The sequence below is a fragment of the Odocoileus virginianus genome, chromosome 11 (assembly GCF_023699985.2).
Source record: "Odocoileus virginianus isolate 20LAN1187 ecotype Illinois chromosome 11, Ovbor_1.2, whole genome shotgun sequence".
Classification (NCBI taxonomy): Eukaryota; Metazoa; Chordata; class Mammalia; order Artiodactyla; family Cervidae; genus Odocoileus; species Odocoileus virginianus.
The window spans coordinates 29,077,198-29,090,482 of NC_069684.1; the positions used below are offsets into that span (position 1 = coordinate 29,077,198).

The 13,285-nt window shown below is 57.5% G+C and overlaps 2 long non-coding RNA genes across 3 annotated transcripts; one reads left to right on the top strand and one right to left on the bottom strand.

The window, feature by feature from the left end:
- The first annotated feature begins 7 nt into the window (after window positions 1-7).
- Window positions 8-3,271, top strand: LOC139037471 (uncharacterized). 2 transcript variants are annotated; one of them, XR_011490316.1, is made up of 3 exons: window positions 8-121; window positions 784-1,013; window positions 1,625-3,271. It is a non-coding gene; the product is annotated as an uncharacterized lncRNA (long non-coding RNA). The 2 variants fall into 2 exon arrangements; XR_011490315.1 differs by lacking the exon at window positions 8-121 and having other exon boundaries at window positions 187-1,013; window positions 1,625-1,872; window positions 2,274-3,271.
- A 4,620-nt stretch (window positions 3,272-7,891) lies between these two features.
- Window positions 7,892-10,209, bottom strand: LOC139037373 (uncharacterized). The gene is made up of 2 exons (XR_011490146.1): window positions 9,457-10,209; window positions 7,892-9,278 (listed from the first exon to the last, which is right to left on the bottom strand). It is a non-coding gene; the product is annotated as an uncharacterized lncRNA (long non-coding RNA).
- Window positions 10,210-13,285: the final 3,076 nt, after the last annotated feature.

Consider the following 13,285-nt stretch of genomic DNA (forward strand, 5'->3'; position numbering starts at 1 on the left):
CTCGGCGTGCGGCGCAGACCTTGAGCGTCACTGAGGGCGGAGCCTGGGGCGGGCCCTGGGGCCTGGGGTGGGGCGGGGCTGGCAGAGCGGCGGGGTCCAAGCGGCGCGAACGAAGCCCAGGGTGCAGACTCAAGGCTGGAGGCGGGGGGGGGGGGGGGGGGGGGGAGGGCGGGGGCGGGTGAGCCAGGCACTGGTGAGCGGCACAGTGTGGGGATTGGCCGCGGGGACAGCCCCCAGAAACTGGGAGAGGCGTCAGAGCCACAGCAGGTGCTGACTCCCCTTGGTGGGGCACTGGGCCGCCCCCGGGGCCGGAAGTAAGGTTGGCTGTGGTCTCCCCAGGCTTCCTGCAGTGCTCTCTGCAGGGCGCTGGCGCCCGTGTGTTCTAATCCCCGCGACGCGCCTGTGGGCCCAGGGAAGGTGCTCTGGGGCCCGGGAGAGGGCAGGGAGCGCGGATTCGTGAACCGCGTTGTTTATACTGGCGGCTGCCCCACATGTGCAGACCCCGGACTCCTCTCAACTGCTCTCAGAGCAGGGACCAAAGAGGGCCGCGGGGGGTGGGGAGACTGGGATGCCATGCACCAGAGGGAACAGAGCTAGGAGATCCCGGTGCCCAAGCACAGGCCACAGCTGGACGTGAGCTGCAGTTCAGGGCCCAGGGAGGGGTCTGGGGAGAGGGCAGTGAGGAGGCAGTTGGGGTGTCCTAAGGGCTCTGGGTCTGTAGCAGGTTGTGTGTGTGTGTGCTTGTTCAGTCTGTCCAACTCTTTGCCACCCTGTGGACTGTAGCCCGCCAGGCTCCTCTGTCCATGGAATACTCCAGACAAGAATGCTGGAGTGGGTTGCCATTTCCTGCTGCAGGGGATCTTCGCCGCCGAGGGATCTAACCAGAGTCTCCTGTGTCTCGTGCGGAGGCTTCTTTACCACGGAGTCACCTGAGAAGTGAGCAGGTCATCAGTTCAATGACTCGGTCGTGTCCGACTCTTTGTGTCCCCATGGACTGCAGCATCATAGCATCTGTATGTGTGCCTCAGTGGGGGGAGGGGGGTGCAGGGGCACCCCACAAGGACCAGAGGGCCTTGTCCTCTTGGACCTAAGGGGTAGGAGAGAAAGAAGGCAGTTGACCTGAGGGGGTAGGGGAACCACCAGGGCCCTGACTTTGGCCTGGAGGGTGTAGGCTGAGACGGGCTGCAGCTCCTACCTCACTTTTGCTTCCACATGGATGTTGGTGTGGGTATGTGCCCAGGAAGCACAGCTCAGCTGCACGGAGTCAGCCTGGGGACAGACTCAGGTCTCGTCGGGCTCCACCAGATGCAGGCAGGCCCCATCTAGAGGGAAGGGACAGGACCTGTGTGGTCCCACAGTCCCTCCTGCTACTGAAGCCCCAGTGACCCTTGGAGTGGTGACTTTGTCTGTGTACCCTGGTCACAGGGGCCACCCACTGCTTTGGTTTGTAGTCCGGGGTGGACTCCCGGGCAGGGGCCAGGTGGAGACACAGGCCTCACTAGTTTCTGGCCAACTCTCATCAAACAGGCTGGCTCCAGAGACACCCTGGCCTGTGGGTTTGCACAGACGGACAGTGTCCACCAGCACCAAGTTGGATTTGAAGAGGTTTTGTCCCCTTCCTCAGGGTTACCACCTGGCTCCTTCAGAACCCTGAGGGGTAGGCCTAACCTGGGTCACCTCCCCCGCTGGCTGGTTCCACCTCCCTGCCCAGCACTGCATGTCCAGGTCTTCCCACCAGCGCTGCCACACTGGGCAAGGCAAAGCCAGAAACTGTTACTGTGTGACTGTTCTCAAGGAAGTGGGGCCTTGGATCCCAGCTGGGATCCAGCTGGGTCCAGGCCACCCCCAGTGTCTTCATGTGCCATGGAGCTGGTTAGTTGGGGTCCGAGGGCCCCTACTGTGACTTGAGATTTTGGGAGGAGGGTCAGAGCCCAGAATGGCCAGCAGGTGGCGCCATCAGCCCACCCGCTCCACCAGGGTAGCAGGTAGACTTGAAGGGGACTGGTTAGTGAATCTCACCCTGAAGAGTGAATCTGGATCAAAACCAAAGAAGAAGGAGTGAGGCTAGCAGGATGCAAAGATGGCCACATGGCCAAGGAGGAGGATGAGACAGTTTCAGAAGGAAGTCGGGGTGGATGGGAAGTCCCAGTCTGGTCAAGAGTCAGCTGTCCTTGTCCCCTGGTGGCCAGGCAAGTTGGAGCCCCGGGCGTGGGATGGTCTCCTGCTGGAGGCCTCACCATGTGACTTCTGACCAACTCTGGTTCCTGGGACAGGAAGGGGAAGACCCGCAAGGACTTGGCCACTGGGACCAGGCAGATATCTAACCGGGTGTAGAGCCTGCGTGGGGCCCAGACGTCCTCCACTTCATTTGGCTCCCTTTCTGCAGAAGCAGCTGAGCCAGGAAACTGCTGTGACCTCAGCTGTGTGACCTCGTCTACAGGAACTCACCTGCTCCCTCTGACACCCCTGGGCCTCAGTTTTCTGGTCTGTGGAATGGGGATGCAGATAAAAGGAGCTGATGCTTATAAAGTGCCTATTCTGTGTGCATCAACAGTCGCAGGCTTGGGCAGAGCTGGGTCTGGGTCAATGGGAGCGGGGTCCTCACCTCGCTGCTGAATTCAGTCACTTCCTCACACTGTCGGTCCCTCCTTCAGGACCCTTGTATGGCCCCTCATTGAGCCCAGCTTGGGGGGCAGCCCTATACACACTCTCTTGGTTCCCCTGCTCATCTCCCATCCTCCCCCAGCCCCACCCAGCAGCCAGGTGGTCAGGCTGACTAGCTGGTCTGTGTCCCTCTGCTGAGAGACCAGCTTCACTGGACACACCTTCTTGCTTGGGCAGCTGCTGTGCCCTCAAGCCCAGCTCAGGAATACCTGTCCAGAGAAGGAAGGAGGGTCATGGTGGGTCAGCTTGCAGCACTTGATTGTTGCCAAGGTGGTCTCGCTGTGTGACCCCCTCCTCCCGAATCTCCAGGGCATGGGGTCTTCCAAGCATTGCAGGATACCTGGCTGGGTGCACTGCTGCCCTGGGACTGGGTGTGGTCTGCCCAGCGGAGCCTTTCCTGGAACCCTCGATCCCCTGGCACATCCTGTGGAGGGAGCAGGTGCTTCTCATCATCTGAGGGTGGCTGAGGAGCCAGTGAGGCTGAGATGCCAACCTGGAGGTGGCGTGGGGAGACGCAGATGGCTGGGGACCTTGGGTCAGCTTAGCTGTTGGGCCTGGGTCCTTGACTGAGCAGGCACTTTGTGGGGCGCGGAGCAGAGGTGTGCACTGCTGCCCCTGGTGGGGAAGTGGGGGTAGAATGGGGGGGTGGGCTGCTGCAGTTCTGGCCTCAGGTGTGGGGTTGGACTGGCCCAGCTCTCCCCTTCCCTATAGCCCCTTAGGGCGCAGCTCTCCCTGGGGACAAACCTGGAGAACAAGTTCCTCTAGCTGGTGGTGCTGCTGGGCTGGGAGCACACCTTATGCCAGGCAGCTGCCTTCTGAGGGTGGCCCCCCAGAACTGAGTTGGGACTCCCACCAGCCCCTGGGGCAGAGGCCTCCCCAACCCCCTCGACTCCCCGTCACAGGACCCAGAGCAGTGCCCAGCCTGGGACTTATTGGGAGAGGGGACAGGACAGGGGCTGCCTGGGGCTTGAGCTGGCCTGGGAAGTAATGTCGAGAGATTTCGGGGCACAGGTGCTGGCCAGGGACTCTGCTGGTGGCCAGGGCCAGTGTGATTTCTGGCTCAATGGGGTGCTTGGACTCCAGGGCCCTGGGCCTCTATCAGGCTTCAAGGGGGAATGGGGCAGGAATCTGGAGCTTGAGGGGCCAAGCTGGGAAGTGGTAGAGCTGCGACTGAGCTCGGAGAGGCCATGTCTAGTCCAAGGCAAGTGCAAGGTAAACCCCAAGTCTGTCTGGTCCTACATTTGGATCTTGATGGTTTTTTCTGATGCTGGGGAGAAGGTGGAGGTGTGAGTGCAGTCATCATCCTAGGGTTGAGCTGGTTGATAACTAGGGCCTGGACACTAAGGGCCCAAGGAAAAGGAGATCTGGAAGGACTTCCTGGAGGAAGAGGTTTTGCACTGACATGTAAGAGAGGGGCTCCACCCAGACCAGAGGCCATTCTTCCAGCCTCCCAGGGGGAAAAGGGAGGACCCTGCAAGGTGGGGAACCCACAAGACGGAGGATCTGTGGGCATCAGGCAAGGCCAGGGAGGCCTAAAGAGGGTGGCCTGAGAAAGGCCCCTGGCTGGGCACAGGTCACCCCCACACACTCCCGTGACTCCAGCCTGGGGAGCGGCATCCACTAGGGGTGCCGCGTGTAGACAGGCTCAGGGAGGTCAGTCCTGTCCTGGGAGCTCATCTGCTGAAGGCTCCCTGGAGAAGTTTCCCCGACCCCATGTCACTGTCTCCATCACAGTGTCCTCCTAACAGGGCGGGCACTGGGGCTGCCACCTCTGCGCTGTAGGTGTGAGCTCAGCAGGTCCTCACCACCCTGAGCCTCAGGATCCTCACCTGCCAAATGGGGAATAGGAAGTCTTACCCACCACGGGCTCCACGTGTGTCCAGTGTGGGCGGCGTGGGGCAGACTAAGGGTCAAGGCTCACTGTGGTTCCTCTTGTGAGCAGCCTGGGGCTGAGTGGCTCAGGGTTTGCAGGGAGGTGAGGCAGCAGGTGATAAAGGCCTCAGGGGTTTGCAGGCTTCTCAGCAGCAGAAATGCTTTGTCTGTGACTCCAGTGGTGGTGCCGAGAGGGCAAGTCCATAGGATGTCTCCTATCTGGCCCCCTCGTCTATTGGCAGTGGGTGCCTGGTGGGCAGCAGTGCTTGGAGGTCTGTGTGGACCGAGCTTCGAGGCCAGGGAGAGTGGATGCAGCTGGATGCGCAGTGGACACGGTCCCAGCTCGTACTCATCGGGAAGCGAGGCCGTGGCCTGTCTCGCCAGCCTCCTGCTGGCCAGGGCTCCGGAGGGAACCACGGTGCGCTGGTTTGGACCTCCAAGTCCACTTGGTTCTGAATTTGGGTTTGGGGCACGGGCTGTCCTGACTCACAGTGGCTGGTAGCTGCCAACGACCAGTTCTTCTCACGGCCCCTCTGCAGCCTTGAGGCTGCGCTGAGCACCCCCAAGGAGGGATGTTTATTTTTGAAGTAGAAGAGCAGAGGCTACTGAAGGCCCGCAGCCTCCTCACCTGGGGTGTGAGGGTTGGGAAGCGACCATGGCCTGGGGGCTGTGAGCGTGCTCCGCAAGGGCTCCCCAGGCAGGACACAGGAGTGCGGTCCGGTGGCTTCTCTCGTGAGCACCCGGCGAAGCATTGTGCAGACAGAGTGGCTCCTATCTGGTGGAGGCCAGGGATCGGGAGCTGAGTCCCTCACAGAAGGCTCTGGGTGTCCTGTGCATCCACAGGCTCCCTGATGTGGCCTGTCTGGGGGCTGTAAAATGACAGTTTACAGTGGAACCTGCCAAGACCCGTCCCCAGGAGCAGGCTGAGGGGGATCCCCACGAGGCGTCTTTAGTGTTCTCCCCCTGTGCAAGTCTTCCCTTGCATTTGGGAGCTGTGGCTACATCCTCACTGCCCAGTGCCACCCAGTGCCCTCTTGACTGACTGGCGCACAGCTGACCAATTGTGTTCATCCTACCCCGTTCCCCCAGGGTGCACTCTGGTGGTGTTCAGTGCCCATCTTTGGTTTTAGTTATTTTTCAGAATGCATAGTGTGTTTTGTTGCAATCACCTTAAAAGCTTTTTAAATACAATTTTAAAGGTTATACTCCATTTACAATTATTACAAAATATTGGCTGTATTCCCTGTGTTGTACAATATATCCTTATAGACTGTCTTACACTGAATAACTTGTACCTCCCAGTCCTCTGTCCCCATGTGATCCTTCCTCCCAACTGGTAACCACCAGTTTGTTCTCTATATACTTAGTATAATCTCCAAGTCCATCCATGTTGCTGCAAATGGCATTATTTCATTCTTTTTATGGCTGAGTAATATTCTGTTGTATATATGTAGCATGCATGCATGCATTCTCAGTCACTTTAGTCCTGTCTGACTCTTTTCAATCCTATGAATTGTAGCCTGCCAGGCTCCCCTGTCCATGGGATTCTCCAGGCAAGAATACTGGAGTGGATTGCCATGCCCTCCTCCAGGCCATCTTCCTGACCCAGGGATCTCACTTGTATCTCTTGCATTACAGGCAGATTTTTTGCTGCTGAACCACCAGGGAAGCCCATACATGTACCACATCTTCTTTATCCATTCATCTGTTGATGGACGTGATGGATACAGATTGCTTCCACATTTTGTGTTGTAATTACTTTTTAAAATTTATTTTTAATAAACAATTGCTTTACAATGCTGTATTTGTTTCTGTTGTACAACAATGTGAATCAGCTTTAAGTATACATTTATCCTCTCTTGAGAGTCCCTCCCACCCCCTGCAATTACTTTGGATTCATATCTATATTAGGGGTGCAGAGGTTTTTGGTTTCTGTATCCCTTTCCACTCTGAACAATTGTTGGGGACCCCAAAGAGGCAGAGCTGGTGAGATCTGGCTGTGAGATCTTCAGTGATTCTGTGAGCTGGTTGGTAAACATAGCCATTATTAAAATCAAATTATGAAAATGAATAACCAAAAAGGTCCTAATGTACATCACAGGAAACTCTGCTCAGTGTCATGTGGCAGCGTGGATGGGAGGGGAGTCTGGGGGAGAATGGATCCTGGGGGAGAATGGATACATGTGCTTGTATGGCTGAGTCCCTTTGCTGTCCACCTGAAACTTTATAGTCAGAGCTATGGTTTTTCCAGTAGTCATGTATAGATGTGAGAGTTGGACCATAAGGAGGGCTGAGTGCCGAAGAATTGATGCTTTTGAACTGTGGTTCTGGAGAAGTCTCTTGAGAGTCCCTTGGACAGCAAGGAGATCAACCCAGTCAATCCTAAAGGAAATTAACCCTGAATATTCACTGGGAGGACTGATACTGAAGCGGAAGCTCTAATACTTTGGTTACCTGATGCAAAGAGCTAACTCATTGGAAAAGACCCTGATGCTGGGAACGATTGAAGGCAGGAGGAGACATGGACATGACAGAGGATGAGATGGTTGGATGGCATCACTGACTCAATGGACAGGAGTTTGAGCAAACTCCAGGAGATGGTGAAGGACAGGGAAGCCTGGCATGCTGCAGTTCATGGGGTTACAAAGAGTAGGAAAGGACTTAGTGACTGAACAACCACAACAATATGTATGCCTCAGTCCCTTTACTGTCCACCTGAAATTTCACAACGTTCTTAATTGGCTATACTCCAATACAAAATAAAATGTTAAAAATGAAAAAAAAAATCAAATTATGTAAACCATGTAAGTTATATAAAAACACAAGCAATCAACACTCAAAATTTAGCGCTTCCTAATTATTCACTTCTTACTATAGATAGGATCTGTGTCTGTTCCATCTAAGGACTGGCAATCCCAGAGGACGGAATGTGCCCATTTCTTCCCAACTCCTTGCTCCTGAATCTCACGGTCGTAGCTTGAAATTGGCCGAGGCAGGCGCACTTTGAGCACAGGCATCAGCGAGCATGACCCGCAGGGCTTTCCTCCCCAGAGAGCTGGTGGTCAGGTTTGACCTGCACACCCTGGGTTATGAGCTTCTGACAGTTTCCACAAAGAACATAAAAGTGATCGTTTAAAACAATAGCTATGGGGGACTTCCTGCGTGGTCCAGTGGTTAAGAATCTGTCTTGCAGTGCATGGGGATGTGGGTTCAATCCCTGGTCGGGGAACTAGGATCCCTCATGCTGTGGGGGCAGCTAAGTCTGTGCACTGGATTGGAAGACCCAGCACAGCAAAAAAAAAAAGAAAAGTTCTGGATGGAGTCTTACTAAAAATAACAATCAACACATTGCATGTTAATATAAATAACATTTTATGAAATAACTATGGTTTCTCCAAACAAAAAATTCAGCAAGAAGAGTGACATTTTTTACATTGCTGCAAATCCCCGTAATGTTTGGGTAGAGAAGAGAAGACAGCTCCATCTGCCCTACTGGTTGTGGTAAAGAATTCGAAGAAATCTTCTGATTCAGGTGTGTGCGTGCTAGTTCACTTCAGTTCAGTTCAGTTGCTCAGTCATGTCCGACTCTTTGGGGCCCCAAGGACTATAGCCCACCAGGCTCCTCTATCCATGGGATTTCCCAGGCAGGAATACTAGAGTGATTAGCCATTTCCTGCTCCAAGGGATCTTCCCGACCCAGGGATTGAACCCATGTCTCCTGCATTGGCAGGTGGATTCTTTACCAACTGTTCTATGGGGGAAGCCCAAGTAATGGTGGGTATTCTTTAATGAGTTGCCAAAACGGAACCAATGAGAGCTTTTTTAAGAAGTTGAGATGTGAAAGCTGCAACCAAGGGGAGCTTCTCTGGTGGTCCAGTGTTTAAGAATCTGCCTGCCAATGGAGGGGACATGGGTTTGATCCCTGGTCAGAGAACTAAGATCCCACATGCAGCAGGGCAACTAAGCCACAACACAGTATCCCTCGTGCCACAACTAAGACCTGATGCAGCCAAGCAGGTAAATAAATATATTTTTAAAAAGTTGTAGCTGAATCAGTGGCCATCAGGGATTCTATTCCACCAATACCCACTGGTCCAGTTTTCGCTTGCAAAGGATCTTCACCATGATTTTGGACTATCTTGCTTTGGTCATTTGGGAAATACTCATTTGCTGGATTTTCCAAGTGTTGACATGTTTCATTAGATCATATTAACACCACCAATCTCATGAGAAAAAGCCATCACTGATGGGAAGCTGTCAGACCCACAGCGGTGTGTACGAGTTCTCCCCAAAAGCTGATGTTCACTTAAGCTCTGACTTTTTAGCGTTGGCGGCAGCTCTTGTCATTTCATTTCTTTTCCTCTGAAGTGGCGGACTCACTCCATTTGTTTTTGAGAGCAGCTGGTAGATGTCTGCCCACCCATACGGCAGGGCCAGCTGTTCTTCCGGGTAAAATGCGGTGTTTGTGGGCTGCATCCGTGGCCGGTTCAGGGGCGACAGCTTTGTGTGCACGTGGGAGCCCCTCGTCGTCGTCTTGAACAGAAAACTAGAAAGATGCGAACCCAGAGCTGAGGTTTCATGGGCTGCGTCCTTCTTACTGCTTTGTTGAGGACGTGCTCAGGGAGACAGGCTTTCATTTGTTCAATCCTGAGCACGTGGTGATGCAGGGCATGAGAATGTGGCCCCGCAGCCTTGATCCGTGCAGAGCGAATGCTACCCACTGCCCCTGTTGGTGCACACATCTGAGCGGGGAAGGAGAAGGAATCATGAGAACAGTTCTGACCTTGTGGGCCCCTGAAAGGTTCCGGGCACCCTGGGGTTCCGTGGGCTGCACTTTGGGAAGCAGCGCTCAGGGGCATGGCCTTGGTTGGTCGCCCCTCTGATCTCCACTCCTTCACTCAACGCTGTGCTCTCACTCACCGTGCATGTCTCTCCCATGAGACGTCTCTCTTTTTCCTTCTGATGTAGTTTTCCAAGTGTGTGACTTCCAGCACCCAGGTCCCTTGGGGCCTGGAGGGGTTTTCTCTGTGGCAGAGCGGCTGGGTCCCAGGCTGCACTCACGGGCCCTGGCTGAGTGATCTCTGCTCGTACCCAGGACTTGCCCTTAACTGAAGCCCTTCCCTCCTTTCCTGGGCGTGGGTCCTGTTCCATGAAGCCCCTGGACCCAGACGTGTGGGTATGTTACCTGGTCACTCCTACCTAGCCTCGGGGTCAGGGCACAGGCCCAGATAGGCTGGAGGGTGGCCAGCCTAGCCCATATGCGCAGATGGCAATGCCCACACCCAGACCAGCAGACTCCCCTGCCTACAGTGGCCAATGCCCAGCCTTGAGGCTGGGCCGAAGTGGCTGCCAAGGAGCAGTTCCTGGTGCGTCAACAGCAGCACCCACCCTCCTGCCCTGTCCTGGCTGGCCTCTGAGGGACAGGGGTCCAGTGGGCCTTGTGACCCCGTCCCCACCCACTCAGCCTGATTCTTAATGATGTCATGCTGACTGCACACCCATGGGCAGCGGCCAGTTCCCAGGCCTGTCGCTGGCATCTGGGCTGGGGTCTGGGCAGAGGCTGGAGGTCTGAGTTGGGAGGTGTCCCCTCCTTAACTGGGGGTCAGCCTGTGAGAGGAGGAAGGGCCAAGCTGGGGACCCTCCCCGTGGGGGGCTGGGGTGACTGGAATGAGGGGCACCACCAGGGCCCTGGCATGGCTCGGGGGCAGGGCCGGCAGCGAGGGCTCACGGTGCCGGTGCTGACCTCACAGTCCTCTGCGGCCTCGCCTCGGCGTGCAGTGGGTGCTGCTGCCTAATTAGGTTCTGCTGTGCCAGCCCGAGCCCCACGCCCGGCCCCGCTCCGGCAGACGTGTCCGGGCAGGGCTCCTGGGCTCCCGCCGCGGCAGGAAGCAAGGCCTGCTCGGATCCCCGGCAGCAGCCGGCACGGCGGCTGGAGTGGTGCCTGCCTCTTGGGCTGTGTGGCCAAGGGGCCGTGGGGGTCCAGTCGCCTTGGAGAAGCTACCTGCAGGTGAGCCGGGGGTCCGGGCCATGGTAAGGGGGGCCCAGGATGGGAGGTAGGCCTGTGGAGGGCAAGGGTGGCCTGGGTGGGCCCAGCCCAGCTGGGGTGGATGAGGCCTTTGGGCTGGACGGAGGGCTGTGTGGCATTCCCCCTGTACTCGTGGGATGAGCAGGACCCCGGGGAACTCCTGGGTGAGCAGGGTGGGGATGAGCAAGGCTGGGGTGGGGGACCCTGGCGGTTGAGTATGGGGAGTGGCAGCCTATTCTGGGGGGGCTACTGCTGATCTTGGGGTGGGGCAAGAGAAGAGACTGGTGGGGTGTAGCCTGCCAGAGTGGAGGAGGGGCCCTTCTTCCCGGGGGGGACCGGAGAAGGTACACAAAGTAGGGCTGATCTGAGGGGCCCTTGGGGGGGGTGCTGCCCCCACCCCCAGCTGTCTTTCCCTCCTTGGGCAGAGCATGGCTCCCAGGGTCTGAGGGCCTAGGTATCCCGATGTCCCTCCCAGGGCCAGGCCTCAGAAACTCTGTCCTGTGCACATCAGGAGGGCTCCAGAGCCCAGTGGCCAAGGCCCCCATCAGGCCTCTGTGGTCTCTCTGTGCCCCCAGGGAGGAGGCTCAGAGGAGGGAGTGGGCACTGAGGAAGCCTATGGAAGGACATGGCTTGGTGAGTGAGGAGCTGGGTAGATGCGGGGGAGGTGGGGGGAGGGCAGCACAGGGGCCTAAACAGAGGCCCGGGGCGCCACAGAGCCTCTGTGGAGGCTGCAAGGAGGCCGGGTGGGGCCTGGGCCCACTCGGGGTGGTGAGAGCCCAGTCAGCCAGCCCAGGGGCAGGGGGCAGCCTGAGAGGCCAGCACGGCCTTGAGCCACTGCCTAGACCGAGTGGTGGCTGGGAGGGCCCGAGACCAGAGACCTGGGGGTGACAGTGCAGTGGCACCTGAGGGCTGGAGAAAGGGCGGAGGGGGACCTAGCTGTGCCTTGGGCTCCCCCTGTGGTCTGTGGGACCCCTGCATGGCCAGGGCATCCAGCACCATCACAGCAGAAGGGGCAGTCTGGTTTCTGTAAAAACATCCCCTGTTTTGCCTTTGAAATTTATCGAGCTGTGGGACAAGTCCCAGCAGAGAGATGCAGTTGCACTTGGGTGATGAGGCCATTGATATGGTCCCGGCCTCTGGTTACACCTGTGCGTGTACGTGCGTGCTCAGTGTGTCCGCCTCTGTGCTACCCAGTGGACTGTAGCCCTCCAGGCTCTTCTGTCCATGGGATTTTCCAGGCAAGAATCCTGGAGTGAGTTGCCATTTCCTTCTCCAGGGGATCTTCCCCTGCCCCAGGGATCAGACCCGCTCTTCTGCATCTCCTGCACTGGCAGGTGGATTCTTTACCACTGAGCCCTCTGGGAAGCCCTTGGCTGCACCGGCTCCTCCCCCAAAGCCTTGATACTTCGGGCGGGTGGGGTCGCCCTCCTGCCTGACTCCTGTCAGGCTGCCCTGCACGCTGCCCTGGACAGGGAGTGGGGCTGGACTGCCATTCAGCTGCCTTCTGCCCTCCTGCCCCAGCATTAACCTGGATGGCTGGACAGGCCTCGCCCCACCAGCCCCGTGGCCCCTGCCTCTTGAGGTGTGGTGAGGGGCAGGCCCAGACTCCATCTGGGCAGGGGACACAGTGGGGGCCCTCGGGCAGAGGGACCTCAGTGCAGCCCCTCCCTGCCTCCTGCAGATGGCCGGCCTCAGCTACTAATCCAGGCCAGCCCTTCCTCTCACCTGCTGCCCCACTGCTGAAAGTCAAGGTCCCTCTGCAATGGCGCCCTCGCCCGAGGACCTGGGCCCTGATCTGGAGAGCAGACGGTCTTTCCTGAGCACCAACATCGTGCCTGTGGGTGAGTGCAGTCTCCAGCCAGACAGTGATGTGGTTCTGAGCTCGCCCGGCAGGTGTGATGTCCTGGTCCCACCTGGGGAAAGGGTTAGGCCCGCTCCTCTGGAACGGTGGGGGCTGCCGTGGGCTGGCAGGAGTGGGACCTCTTCTGGGACAGGGGAAGCAGCACAAGCAGACTTATTATGAAGACAGCTTGGGGGCTGCCAGCTCTTTCTCCGGCTCCGTCCGGCTCGGTCAGACCCCTGTGAGCCCTGCGCTGGCTTGGGGGTCCTCAGCTGGTCTGGGCCTTCTATGACCACGTGCCGTGCCTCCAGTCCTGGCCCTCGGTGTGCATTTCCTGGTGTTCTGTGACCTGTTGGCTGGGACACTTGTGACCTCGGAAGTGGGTTGTGTGGGTTGAAGAGCCCGCTGTCGTCTCGATTTTAAAAACCATGGGAGTTTAGTGTCCAGACTGGAAAGTACACAGACCTCATGGGCGTAGCTGGGTGCAGTCACACAGCTGGAATCATGGGCTCCACCTGCCCCCACACTCCGGCTCTCCACTCTTCTCACGTCCATCATCCAACATCTGTCTGCTGCATCTCGACTTCTAACTTTCGGAATCAGGGAGGTGTGTGGGTGGACCTGGCCAGGTGTGAGCCCTTGCCTGAGGGGAGGGTGGGCGCCTGGCAGTGCCCTGCTCCTCCCTGGGCTGCCTAGGCTCCACATCCCGCCAGACAGACCATGGCCACAGCCCTCCATGTGGCAGACTTACAGGGAGGTGGGGGGCTTGTCCCCTCCCCGCCCAGGGCAGTTGGTTGCTGTCTGCCCCGAGGTCCAGCATGCTGGGCTGAGTTGAGGTTGCCACAGCGTGTGTGCCCCTCCCTGCTCTGGGCCTGCCAGCCCCG